The sequence below is a fragment of the Scyliorhinus torazame genome, chromosome 4, assembly GCF_047496885.1.
Source record: "Scyliorhinus torazame isolate Kashiwa2021f chromosome 4, sScyTor2.1, whole genome shotgun sequence".
NCBI lineage: Eukaryota > Metazoa > Chordata > Chondrichthyes > Carcharhiniformes > Scyliorhinidae > Scyliorhinus > Scyliorhinus torazame.
This window is the reverse complement of record NC_092710.1, coordinates 289,174,749-289,189,250: the sequence shown is the minus strand read 5'-3', so window position 1 is coordinate 289,189,250 and position 14,502 is coordinate 289,174,749. Positions and strand designations below refer to the sequence as shown.

Genomic DNA, 14,502 nt, shown 5'->3' with positions numbered 1-14,502 from the left:
TATGAATTCTCGATAAGCAAAAAATAAAAACTTGAGGAAAAGAATTTACAATTTAATGTGACTTTGTGTCCAAGTTACTAAACGTCATACCCAACAAAATGAAGACTGAAGGTTACAAAATCAATAGAAAAAACATTACTGTGCCATGAAAACAGTTCCATTACTAAATTAGTTCTATTTAAAGATATACAAATTGCTGTATGCTCTCCAAAGATCAAGTCAAGACTCTTCCGATTATATTCAGTGCTGATTACTTGGACAGTATTAATCTGTGGTAGTATATTGCAGCAAGCCACATATTTGTCTGTGTGGAGTGTGCACATTCACCCCGTGCCTGCATGGGTTTCCTCCAGGTGCTCCATTTCCTCCCACAAGTCCCGAAAGACGTGCTTGTTAGGTGAACTGGATATTGAATTCTCTCTGTGTACCCGAACAGGTGCCGCAGTGTCGCGACTAGGGGATTTTCACAGTAACTTCATTGCGGTGTTAACGTAAGCCTACTTGTGACAATAATAAAGATTATTTGTGCTCATCATCCTCCATAACTGGCTTGTTTTCAAAAGAGCCACAGAGACTCAAAGGGTAAAATGGCCTCCTTCAGTGCTGTACTTTTCTATAGCTTCATGATGCTCGATTGTCTAACCTCAGCTCCGTCAATATAGGGACAGCATCAAGTTTAACACAAACACACTGATGCCACACGGCGCCTAGGACCCGGGTTCGATCCCGGCCCCAGGTCACTGTCCATGTAGAGTTTGCACATTTCCTCGTGTCTGCGTGGGTCTCACTCCACAACGCAAAAAGATGTGCCACGCTAAATTGCCCCTAATTGGAAAAAAATAATTGGATACTCTTAAATTTTAAAAAGTTTAACACAAACATCTCAAAAGGGAGAAAGGAAATTGATCGGAAGATTCGTCAACACTAGAGTCTTGGAGCATTTTTCAATACAAATGAACGTTATTGTTGTCCTGTGCACACCCTTGTGGCCGGTGCCAATGTAGAACTGGCAAAAGCTTGGAAGCAAATCTTGCCCATGTGCTCTCCTGCAGCCGTGGAGCAGGGAAACCAGAGTTAAAATAGTGAGATAATTTAGTAAAAAGTTGTAACAAATTTCACAGTATGGAACATATGGTTGAGCACCATATTGTATTCAGATGGTTATTATACAGTTGTGGCTTTTGTCAATCACAATTCATAGTCAGGATGATAAAAAGAAAGGGCGGCACTGCAGTCTCGTGGCACATAGGACCCGGGTCTGATTCCAGGTCACTGTCCGTATGGAGTTTGCACATTCTCCCCGTGTCGACATGGGTCTCACCCCCCACAACCCAAAAATGTGGAAGGCAGGTGGATTGGCCACGCTACATTGCCCCTTAATTGGAATTTAAAAAAAAAAAAATTAAATGCATTATAAAAAGAAAACTAAGAGGGGAAGTTGCATTTGATATGGAGGCATGAGGCAGCAGAAGCTCTTAGCTTAACTTGGAGCTTACTGTGGCTTACCCAATATTAGCATTCCCAGCAGGAAATAGTGAATGAAGAAAGGTTTGCACTTATGTAGCACCAAGATATCCCAAAGCACTTTACACGTAATGAGGTACTTTTCCCAAGTGCTCGTAATGCAGGCAACCAGTTTACACACAAGCTCCGAAAGCAGCAATGTGATAATGACTAGATATTTTGTTTTTGTGATATTTGTTGAGGAATAAATATTGGCCAGGACACAGGTGAGAACTCCAATGCATTCTTAGAAATCGTGCCGTAATATCTTCAATATCCAGCTTTGATATCCAGGCTTCAACATAAGCGTGGAAAGTCAATAATGTTTTTGTATTCTGGATTGAAACAGTTGCATCAGGCCAAATTTCAGTCTCTTATTATGGGATTGAATTTAAACTTTATTTTGAAACAGATTAATTCGGAGTAACAAACCCATAGAGTTAAGTCCCATGGGATCCACCCACAAGTCCATGTTAAGTGGTACGAGAGGTGGCCCCATTCCTACATGTTGAGTCTCGACGTAACCAGTTATGCCTACAAACACAATGTGAAAAACAGATTCAAATGCCAAATAAAAATAGTCAAGGTAGTGTGTGAAAAAGTCTTTATTTAATTTGTTCACATCTTATAATGACCTGACCTTGTAAAAAGGACAGATATTAGCATTGAAAATGGTCAGGAGTTTGCTCCAGAAAAACTTGGTATACTTTTAGTCCTCGTGAATGTATTTGTTCATCAGACTCTTCAGGGTCATCTACCTCCTTGTTGAAGAATCTACGATCGCATCATCTACCAGTTACGTCATGCTGCGTACAGCACTGTCCACCTCCACGTTAAGTTTCCAAGGTTGTCTCTGCTGGGATTTCCATGCCAGCCTCCCACAGGTGAGCAAAGTGTGCCTGATCATTGGGTTGGCTAGGCCCTGCGCCGTCTTGTTCTTCACATCTTTTGCAGTTGTAATGTGTTTCTCGCAGGGTTTAGCCATACTCCACTTTTTGCTGTCCTTTCAGAGGGAGATCGCAATGTCAACTGATGGCTTGTCCAGCGCTTCATAATTTTGGACTTTCATCTAACTCCACTCTGGTCATATGACAAGTTTAGGCAAGTTTGGCTAATCCAGAATTAAGTGTGGAATTTCACGGGCATCATTCTATGGGATTTGCTATGCTGTTGATGGGAATGGTCGATGACTTCAAGGTAAAAACAGAAAATGCTGGAAAGACTCAGCTGGTCTGGGAGCATCTGTGGAGAGAGGAACAAAGTTAACATTGAGTTTGTATTGCTCTTCTTCAGAGCTCAGATTCTCTTCTTTAGAATGTCCTCTCATCAGAGTTTGACCCATCACAATTTCACTGTAACAGCCTCAGGAAGTCTAGTCTAAGACAGTATTCTCCAATATGGTCACCACATGTGCTGAATTGATGGTCATTTTTAGAGCCATACAATATTGAGGTGTGTTATAGTTGCAGCAGAGGGCATGAATATGGGTGTCAGTCACTGGCTATTTTGCTTGTTATCCATCACTAATTGAGCAAGGAAGGATCAACACATTTAGATCTGCAGGACCACTCTGAAACACAGTGAAAGCAGGGCCAGCCTTTGGAAAGGTAATAGTCCAGTTACTTCCAATTTTTCTTGGGAAATAAAGTGGTACATCCAGTGTGCCAACTAAAGAACTTGCTTTTGTTTAGCTCGCAGTTGGCAGTTCGGAAAACTGTTGAAATGCTTAAGAAACAGAGCACCACACGGCTGCCAATCCAGGTTAAAAATACAGGTTAAAATGTGCATTTTTGGCAAGCTGGGGCAGCGCCGCAACATTCAAATGTGCTTAACCTTCATAATAATAGATTTGTCGAATGAGCAATTTAAAGGAATGGGTTTAAAACTGAAATTACATAATGTTAGCCGCGATTCAAAGATCTATCAAATATCCAGAGATGATGACCGGAAATAACGGAGTATAAACAAGGCAAGACTCGGCAAGTACAGAATCTAATGCATAGAGACTTGTCGATCCGTTTCAACACGGAATCCCCCAATAAATCAATTCTGACAAGATGTAAACTGGTGCACACTGTCGGAAACAGAACACTCCAATAAAAGATTGTCACCACCGTTTGAAAGTGTATACCGTAACAGTTGGATTACAAAACGCTCTTCTGAAGCTCTTCTGCTGGCGCTGGCAGTAAGTGTAATAGATTTGGTTGCTGACAGTTTAAAACCTCAAATCTATTTCCAAAAGATTGTGCCTTTATTTATTGATACTACACCCATATTTGTGTTACGATATGACTACAGCAGATGTTAATTGCTGACCAAACCAATCCCAGAAGCAAGCTTGGCTGTGTACCTTTTCTCTGTATTCTGAAAATGAGATCGAAATGTACTGATTTTAGCAGCAAGAAATCCAGTAACAGGTTTATTAACAAGAATAGAAAATGTAACCACACAAGATTACAGTTAAAATTAGTCTTACAAAATATTCTGCCCAAATGACTCCCTACTTGGTCAGACCCACAAGTAAACAACTCCCAGGCAACAATCCCTTGTGAATGTTTAACTATAGGAATCTAGTAATATTACCCAAAGACAAACTGCTATAGCTTTAATAAAGAGATACCGCACGTCCTCTCGAACCCTTTTTCACTCTGCTGTGGAATTCCAAGACACCTCAGAAACAAGACTGATTTTGGTTGACTGGGTGGATTCAAACTGCATCTTCTCCCAGCCCAGAGCTGTTTTTTGCAAAAAAAATTTTAAACAAACAATTTTGAGGTATTTTAGGCATATAGAAAAAGTGACATTGTACAGTACAAAAACTTTAAGACAAATTACAAATTAAACATAGTGCAAACCACGGATGTGTTCACGCACGGACCTGCCTCAATATCCCCCCATTCTACTCTACTTTACCCTTGTGCCCCCCCCCCCCGCTGATGCTTAGTCCTCTGCGAAGTCAATAAACGGCTGCCACCTTCGGACGAACCCTAGTAGCGAACCTCTCAAGGCGAACTTGACTTTCTCTAGGCCAAGAAAGCTCACCATGTCCGATAGCCAGCCCTCGGGGGCTTGGAGTCCCTCCATGCTAACAGTATTCGTCACCGGGCTACCAGTGAAGCAAAGGCCAGAACGTCGGCCTCTCTCTCTTCCTGGACTCCCGGGTCCTCCGAAACCCCAAAGATTGCCACCTCCGGGCTCATTACCACCACAGTTTTCAACACCTGGGACATGACATCTGCGAATCCCTGCCAGTATCCCCGAGTTTAGGGCACGACCAGAACATGTGTACATGGTTAGCCGACCCTCCGGCACATCCAGCACACTTGTCCTCCAGCCCGAAGAATCTGCTCATCCGGGCCACCGTCATGTGGGCCCGTGCACGACCTTAAACTGGATCAGGCTGAGCCTGGCGCATGTTGCGGTCATGGTTCCTCTGCTCAGCGTTTCTGCTCAAATACCGTCCTCCAGCTCCCCCCCCCACCCCACCCCACCCCCCTCCCGAGCTCCTCCTCCCACTTAAGCTTCTAGGTCCTGGGTCTGCGTATCCTCAGCTCCCATTAGTTCAGTGTAGAAACTCCCCCCTCGCCCCGAGAAACTACCCTGTCCTGCCTCCCCTTCGGCGGGAGACGTGGGAAGGACGGCACCAGTCTGCGTACAAAATCCCTCACCTGCAAGTATCTAAAGTCGTTCCCTCTCGCCAGCCCAAACTTCTCCTCTAGTGTCCTCATGCTTGGAAAGCTCCCTTCCAGGAACAGGTCCCCCATCCTCACAATCCCCGCCCTCCTCCACAGTCTATACCCCCCCCCCGTCCATGTTCCCCGTGGCAAATCGGTGGTTGCCGCAGATTGGGGTCCACACCGATGCTCTTACCTCCCCTACATGCCTCTCCCACTGGCCCCAATCCGAAGAGCTGCCACCACTATCAGGCTGGTGGAGTACCGTGCTGGCGGAAGCGGCAGAGGTGCCGTGACCAGGGCTGTTAAGCTAGTGCCCCTGCACGAAGCAGCCTCCATCCACTCCCAGAGCTGTTTTTAAGCAGGCCTTCCCCCATATAGCCAATGATTCCAAAACTCTCCACAGTAACTCTAAATACCTTGTTCCCCTTTCTATCTCAGATTCCATTGTTCTCACACCTCTTTGAAACTCAAATCCTTCCCATCTATAACCTTTCATGTTTTGATTTTGGCTCTGCTTTTGGGTCAATAAAATGTCATTTCTGTTTACCCATGAAACTCTTGTAAGATGTGAAATATTTCTTGTCCCTGGCTACACTTCCATATTATTATTATTCTATATTCAAACCAACTCTCAACTGATCTAAGAATGTAAATGTTAGCTCCAACCTATTTACTTGTACCTCCTTTCATGTTTTAAACCTCCAGACAAAGGGTCTCTAGTAACCTATCGCCAACTTAAATAATTTACACAGAGTATTCTCAGTTGCATTCTGTTGCAAATATTAGGAGTCAATTGCCATATGCTTGGCAAGCAAAGTCTTATTGGACAACACTGCTCTAACAATAACTTGTACTTGTATAGCTCATTTACGTAATAAAATGATGACCCTAGGTACTTCAGAGGAGCATTGCAAAACGCAGTATGAAACCAATGTCTAAAAAGTTGGTTTTAAGGATTATCTCAAAAGGAGGAAAGCGAGGTAGATAGGTGGAGGTGGAGGGAGCTTGGGGACACAACCGAACAGTCTTACAAGTACTGAATAATGCAACTTCAAAGCATCATGAATATATCACAAAAAGCATGTAACCGCAATGAAGACAGAATTTCTACTTGTGCAGTAAATATTCTCAGTTTAATTTCACTTTGTACAAAGTGAAACCCTCATACCAAAAACAGAAATGTTCAGTCAATGGGACTGGGCACGCATAACTGGGTTCAGTTAATAGCACCTGCAGCTCCCAAGAAATAAATTTGTGGGCTCAAGCTCCATGCCAGAACAATCTGGATTGATACATTAGCGCTGAGAGCACGCTGGCTTTAGAGCAGTGCTGAGGGCAGCCATTCACTTAAATGCAAAAAATCCCATGGCACTGTTTGAAGGATAGCAAGAGTTTTACTGGTGCCCCAGCCAATAATTATATTGCAGCCACCATCGTCAAAATAGATAAACAGACCATTTCCCTTACTTGTTGCCTGCAGGACCTGTGCAAACTGACTGCTGTGTTTGCCTATAGAATAGCATCTATACTTCAAAGGTAATTAATGGGCTGTGAAGTACTTAGGGAAAACCCAAGGACATGAAAGGCCCTCTATACACACAAGTTATTTGTGCTTTTAGAAAAACATTAATGAAATTAGATATTTTTAAATGATACTTATGTTCCCAAAAATAGGTCAAATTTAAAATATTTTGGCCAGCAGTACAAAAGTGATAATCTTAGAGAAAAATTTAAATTTAAGAAAACTAAATATGCAACTCTAATTTCAGAGCAACAAATACACAATTTATAATATTCAGTGGTCAAATCTCTTTACAGAATGTCCCATTCATTTTTCTCCAGTTTTTAAGACCTTAAATTGTTTAAAACAAAAATTATCAGGTAAAATAACATGCCAAAGAAGCTATAATCGAACGCCAGATCGACAAGTCTTCAGGCATTTAGCGTGAAGTACTCATACGTTCACTATACTAGTCAAAAGCGGTTTCAACCGCACGTAGGCAATCTGACCCCCAGAACTCACTGAATCCGAGCAATGTGAATTCCTATCAAAATGATTTTCAGTCCTCCTGGACATTTTATAAAATCCTTCTGCCTCTTTTGATTTAAATGTTACAAGAAAGTTGACACTTTTCACTTATACTTTCAAAACATTCGCTAGTTTGCCGGATTGCGAAACATCTTTCCCACGTGCTCTGCGCTGGGCAGGGCACAGCCTACAGTATAACTCAAGTTGCTACTTTCTGCGCTTTGCAATCTGTGTCTTCAGACTGGGACGAATGTGTGAATCAAGCGGCGTTAGTTAAATTAGCGCCCCGTTTGAAACGCTTCGTTCGAGAGCATGTAGCCAGACTTTTTTTTGTGATTTTAAAGATAACAAAAAGTTCAGTCATCATGCAACCACCGCCAAGTGGATCGTGCCTACTTGAATTGCTTTTTAAGTTAACTCAGATCTTTGGGAGCCGTCGGACCCCGCAGTACTGACCACTGTAAAAAGTAACTTCACAATCTCCAGTTTTTGGTTTGAACGACATGCTCTGTGCCATCGGTGCCTTCAGTCTCCATCCCAGAGAGGGAGGAAACATGGAAATGGAAATAGAAACAGGATGCCATTCGGCCCTTCTCTCTCGTCCCCCCCCCCCCAAATCCCCCATCCATTCCCATCACTCGAGAGGTCTCACGGCAAAATTATTTTGCAACATGTAACAAACCTTATAAAAAGGCGAGTAGCATGTCAAAGCGAAATAAATCTGTTAAGTCAGTGGCCCAGTTACTTTTAGTCAATTGATAACCTGCAGCTAATATAACCAGCTGTATATTCTCTAACCCAAACTACTGCAGCTAGTTTCTCAGTGTTGCACGTCTTTGGACAGTAACTGCGGTTGCATTGCATTTTGCCGAACATATTGAAAAATTCATAAGGAAATTGCAGAATGGCAATTCAACTCCCTGATTCACCCTCAACGTCTGTGCGGCTCACTGAAAAGGGAAGTCATGTGATCAGACCAGTGATTCTGATTGAGAACAGTGTTGCTGGCTTTTTTTTTCAAAAGCCTTTCTGCGGAAGAAACAAAAGCTTGGTATTAGCTGTCCACAGCCATTCAAGGGTGGGTCTGAATGCAAAAAACCCCAGTAATGGGCCGAGGTTAATCTTAATGGGGGCCCACTTTAACCTTTTGAATGCATCAAAAATGTGAGCGAGAATTGCATCTTGCCCCAGGACCATGACAGAGCTACCTGCATTCGCTGCAGAGGTATTTTGAAGCCGAATTCCAAACGGGAAATGATAGTGTGACATTTTGTTTCAGAATTTGAAGCAATGGCACTTTCACAATATTTCGTTTTTAACAGTTAACTGTGGCTTGACTGTAACCTATAGCTTAAAGAAACTGCCCCACCCCTCCCCCACCCTGAACTATATTCCAACTGCAAGCTTCTTAAATAAATAGCCGTATCGGGTGACCAGGGTAATGGGTGGTCTTAAGGGCTCCAGCCAAAGCTGCATTATGTTTGGACCAGGGAGATAAGAACAAAGTGTTGGCTGGCATGTGGATTCTGATCAGAGATAAACCAGGCTAGTAGGGAGGAGGAGGGGGATGAGGGCAAATTGGATTTAAAAGAAAATCCATAATCAATTTAACCATACAATGAAATAAAAACAAGATATGTTGGAAGTACACAACATTCAAAGAGTTAAAGTATCCTTTTTTTGATTCAGGAAGCTGTGTAATTTGAACATTTTCTATTTTCCTTCATTTGCAATTTTTATCTTTCTATTGAATTTAATCCAATGACCACGCAAAAGCCATTTGTAAATAATTTAGAAACAAATGCATACATTGTAGACTTTGTGAAGCTAAACTGTAGCTGAAGCACTGAATAATATTGGTCTCATCTCACCCCCATCATTTGAGAATTATGGATCAGCACTCTATATTAGTCATTCATGAACAGGCAGTTAATTAAGGTAGCAAAGGTCAAGTAGCATTCAGGTTTTTAATGTAGCATACGGAGACTATAAATAGGCAAATAAAAGAAAACTAGCAATTGGTGGTCACAGAAGGCATTGGGCAATGAACAAAGCACAAATTTTACAGCAAAATTGGTGGGGCAGTCGAATGCAAATTCATTACAACAGTGAACATTTTGGAAAATCCAAAATTCCTGTGCAATAGAAGCAGAAGAATGACTCAGTCACCTTAAAACAGTGACTCTGGCAATGATTTTCCCTGGCCTCCAGATCCTTCATCTTGATGAAGACGGCCTGCAACCTGATCTACGGTGCAAAATGCTTCTTCGTTCAGAATTCCCCGAGTAGAAGAGCGAAGAGGAAATAATTAAAGGGGCGGGCATGAGACCAAACCAACAATAGTTCATACCTTATGCTTGAGATTGTCCTTTAAATAAAGATCGTTCTTGCAGCCAAAACCTACATGTGCCTGTTATGCACTATCAACTGCTCAATTTCATTTTAATTACTAACTCAAAAATTTATACAATTGTAAGGGAAGAAGGGTTCTGCTGTGAGGAAACTGTCTTTTGAATAGGAGGCAGGTAGATTAGGCAGACTTTTCCCTCCGTACCATGTGGAAGACAGGGAAGTACTACTAAGTATTTTTTCAGAGATACATGCCCAAAGAAGAATATATGAATTTTATATATTCTGCTGTTCACAAAAGAAATTTACATCTTAAATTGTTACACCTAACTATACACATGAAAATGATACACTTTATACCTTCGTCCAAATTTGAACAGTGCAACACTTCCACGACCGGGAACATGGAATGGGAGTAGTCCAATTCAGTCCCTTGCAATTTGATCCACCACCATTCAATTAGATCATGAATGATCTGTTTCTAGGGCAGCATGGTGGCACCGTGGTTAGCACTGCTGCCTCACGGCACTGAGGTCCCAGGTTCGATCCCGGCTCTGTGTCACTGTCCATGTGGAGTTTGCACATTCTCCCCATGTTTGTGTGGATTTCGCTCCCACAACCCAAAGATGTGCAGGGTAAGTGGATTGGCCGTGCTAAATTTGCCCCTTAATTGGAAAAAATTACTTGGGTACTCTCAATTTATATGATCCATTTCTCAAAACTGCCCCATTCCTTTAATACTCTTTCCTGACAGAAATCTTCCAATTTCAATTGACCCATCATCCACGGGGGGCAAGTATCAGGGGCTGAATTATCCGACGGCGGGATGCTCAGTTTTGCCGGCAGTCCGGGGGTTTCCCATGGCGTGGGGCTGCCCCACAATGGGAAACCCCATTAACTAGCCAGCGTAACGGAAACGAGCCAGCGTTACAGGAGCATCCCAGCAGGGTCAGCCTAAAATGTGGCCGGGCGGAGAATCCAGCCCCAGATTTTTGATACACTTTGGTTGAAAAAGTGTTGCCCTATTTCAGTCCTGAAAGAGCTGCTTCTGATTTTTAAAAAAAAAATTTTTTTTTAATTTTATTCTCCTCCTTTTCCACATTTTCTCCCACATTTACACCCATCAACAATAAACAATAATCAACAACAGATATGTCAATCCCCATAACAGTAACAACGCTCCCTTCCTTCCACCAACCCCCAAATATCAGCCTGCATGTTTACATAAACAAATGACAAAAAGGAATCAGGGATTACCCATAGTCATCCTTAATTTACACAGCCCTCCTCCCCACCTATCCCCCCAACTAATGTTCGATGTTATCCAGTTCTTGAAAGTGCATAATAAATAGTGCCCATAGGCATCTGGATGGAAATTGTCCCATTGGACAGACGCAGCATGGGTTCAAAAAGGGCAGGTCGTGCCTAACTAATTTAGTGGAATTTTGTGAGCACATTAACAGTGCGGCAGATAACGGGGAGCCAATGGATGTGGTATATCTGGATTTCCAGAAAGCCTTTGACAAGGTGCCACACAAAAGGTTGTTGCATAAGATAAAGATGCACGGCATTAAGGGGAAAGTAATAGCATGGATAGAGGATTGGTTAATTAATAGAAAGCAAAGAGTGGGGATTAATGGGTGTTTCTCTGGTTGGCAATCAGTAGCTAGTGGTGTCCCTCAGGGATCAGTGTTGGGCCCACAACTGTTCACAATTTACATAGATGATTTGGAGTTGAGGACCAAGGGCAATGTGTCCAAGTTTGCAGACGACACTAAGATAAGTGGTAAAGTAAAAAGTGGCGAGGATACTGGAAGTCTGCAGAGGGATTTGGATAGGCTAAGTGAATGGGCTAGGGTCTGGCAGATGGAATACAATGTTGACAAATGTGAGGTTATCCATTTTGGTAGGAATAACAGCAAAAGGGATTATTTAAATGATAAAATATTAAAACATGCTGCTGTGCAGAGAGACCTCGGTGTGCTAGTGCATGAGTCGCAAAAAGTTGGTTTTCAAGTGCAACAGGTGATTAAGAAGGCAAATGGAATTTTGTCCTTCATTGCTAGAGGGATGGAGTTTAAGACTAGGGAGGCTCTGCTGCAATTGTATAAGGTGTTAGTGAGGCCACACCTGGAGTATTGTGTTCAGTTTTGGTCTTCTTACTTGAGAAAGGACGTACTGGCACTGGAGGGTGTGCAGAGGAGATTCACTAGGTTAATCCCAGAGCTGAAGGGGTTGGATTACGAGGAGAGGTTGAGTAGACTGGGACTGTACTCGTTGGAATTTAGAAGGATGAGGGGGGATCTTATAGAAACATAAGATTATGAAGGGAATAGATAGGATAGATGCGGGCAGGTTGTTTCCACTGGCGGGTGAAAACTAGAGGGCATAGCCTCAAAATAAGGGGAAGTAGATTTAGGACTGAGTTTAGGAGGAACTTCTTCACCCAAAGGGTTGTGAATCTATGGAATTCCTTGCCCAGTGAAGCAGTAGAGGCTCCTTCATTAAATGTTTTTAAGATAAAGATAGATAGTTTTTTGAAGAATAAAGGGATTAAGGGTTATGGTGTTCGGGCCGGAAAGTGGAGCTGAGTCCACAAACGATCAGCCATGATCTCATTGAATGGTGGAGGAGGCTCGAGGGGACAGATGACCTACTCCTGCTCCTAGTTCTTATGACTTGTAGAACCCCTCCGAGCTTCCCCTCAGTTCGAACTTAACCTTCTCAAGGGTCAAATATTCCAACAGGTCCCCCCCGCCACACCAGGGCACTGGGTGGAGAGACTGCCCTCCATCCCAGCAGGATCCACCTTCGGGTGATCAACGAGGCGAAGGCTATGATATCTGCCTCCGCACCAGTTTCCAACCCTGGCTGGTCAGGCACCCAGAATATGGCCTCCCGGGGACCGGGGTCCAGTTTCACATTCGCCATCTTGGAAATTACCATAAACACCTCCTTCCAGTACTCCCCTAGGACAGGACCAAAACATATGAACGTGATTCGCGGCCCCCCCCTCGCAACGCTCACACACATCCTCTACTCCTTCAAAAAAAAAATTTAAAAAAATAAAAAATTGGCTCATCCTCACCCTCGTTAGAAGCGCTCTATATACCACCTTCAGCTGTATCAACCCCAACCTCGCACACGAGGTGGAGGCATTCACCCTCCGGAGCACCTCACACCAGACCCCCCTCCTCTATAACCTCTCCCAGCTCTTCCTCCCACTTTGCTTTGATCGCTTCCAGTGGTGCCTTATCCTCTTCCAACATAGCTCTGTACACCGCTGACACTGCCCCCTTCCCTAGTCCTCTTGCCATCAGCACCTCCTCCAGCAATGTGGAGGACGCTTCCTCTGGGAAGCTCTGTATCTCCTTCCTGGCAAAATCCCGAACCTGCATGTACCTAAACACTTCTCCCTGCTCTGGCCCATACTTCGCTTCCAGCTCCCTCAATCCTGCAAACCGACCCCGAAGAAACAAATCTTTTAGCGTCTTAATCCCCCTCTCTTCCCATTTCCGAAAACTTCCATCCCACCTCCCTGACTCAAATCGGTGGTTCCCCCGAATCGGCATTTCCCTTGACCTTGCCCCAACCCGAAGTGTTGGCGAAACTGCCTCCAGATTTTCAATGAAGCTATTATTACCGGACTCCCTGAGTATTTCCCTGGAGCTATCGGGAGCGGCGCTGTTGCTAGTGCTTTCAGCCCCAACCCCCTGCACAAACTCTCCTCCATTCTGACCCACTGGGAATCAACCCCTCTGACCTAGCTCCACACCTAGCTGCCTCTGATTTTAAGGTTGTGTCCTCATTCTGGATTCCAACACCAGAGGAAATCGATCCATTTCATCTATCAGATTGAAATCCTTTTTAATAATTTCAAGAACATTGCCCAGATTGCCTGCTGAAATAACTGCTTACTTATTATCTCAGAATTTAAAACCAAAATGAAGTTAAAAAAAAATACAGCTAGCATAGTCTTTTGGAAGACACTAAAAAATGCATGACCTTCTCAAGAGCAATTCCATCCATATCCATTCGTTGGTTTTGTCCTCAACTATGCGTTTAGCTCTTTTCCTTAAAGCTGTTAAATGTAGATTTGAGATAGCTGTTGTATAATAATCTTTTTTTAAACAAGCCAGATTCATACTTTACAGAACTTTACAATGTCTTCTCGTCCTCGGTAATCTTCTATTGATATACAAAGGAGGGCTTCCAAACATTGTGGTCTGGCAGACTGATGGCCAATGTTAGTTCTAGTGTTTGACTGACAAAACAAAGAATATGTCCCAATTTTGACCTGCTGAATCTCTCAATTTCTCGAGGCTGGTTTCGAAGTAATAATAGTGAAAGCTGGGATGCAGGTTTCCTGCCTGCCTCGCTTGACTAGACAAGTTACATGGTTTGATGAAAACAAAAGAAATGGATGGGAGATGAAAAAGATATCAGAACGGAGGCTTCGCTCAAAAACACTATTTGAAAAGCCAAGAAATAAAAAAGAACACACAATCAGTAACCGTTCAATAAAAGTTTCCAAGCTTTAAGATACAAGGACTAATAAAACCATTTTTTTAAAAAATCAACCTGCCTTTATAAATTTGGTCATCAAAATTACTTTAAACATGAAGTGTACTTTTAACATGTATTTTTAACTATAAATGCCAGTCTTTATCACTCATGTAAAGCACCTTTCACCTTATTGCTAAATCTTGCACTGAGAAAAATACAATAACAAAGCCGTATTTTTCTCAGACAATTGTTGATAAATTTACAACTCTCACTGTATTTTGTCAGAGCTACGCTAGGAAACAACACAAATAAAACACAATTAAGCTGTTTTCAGAAATCAGTACCTGGAACGTAAGAAAATGCAATTGGAACTTTGTGTTCATATCCTGAGACAAGAATATCAGATCTAGGAGGGCAGCACGGTGGCGCAGTGGTTAG

General features: G+C 42.8%; 1 protein-coding gene and 1 long non-coding RNA gene across 12 annotated transcripts in view; both read right to left on the bottom strand.

Moving 5' to 3' along the window:
* Window positions 1-14,502, bottom strand: part of LOC140410983 (protein lin-28 homolog B-like) — a 441,051-nt gene that overhangs the window by 349,029 nt on the left and 77,520 nt on the right. The gene's annotated exons all lie outside the window — the stretch shown is intronic.
* Window positions 2,091-7,780, bottom strand: LOC140410987 (uncharacterized). Its single transcript, XR_011940781.1, has 2 exons — window positions 7,204-7,780; window positions 2,091-2,745 (listed from the first exon to the last, which is right to left on the bottom strand). It is a non-coding gene; the product is annotated as an uncharacterized lncRNA (long non-coding RNA).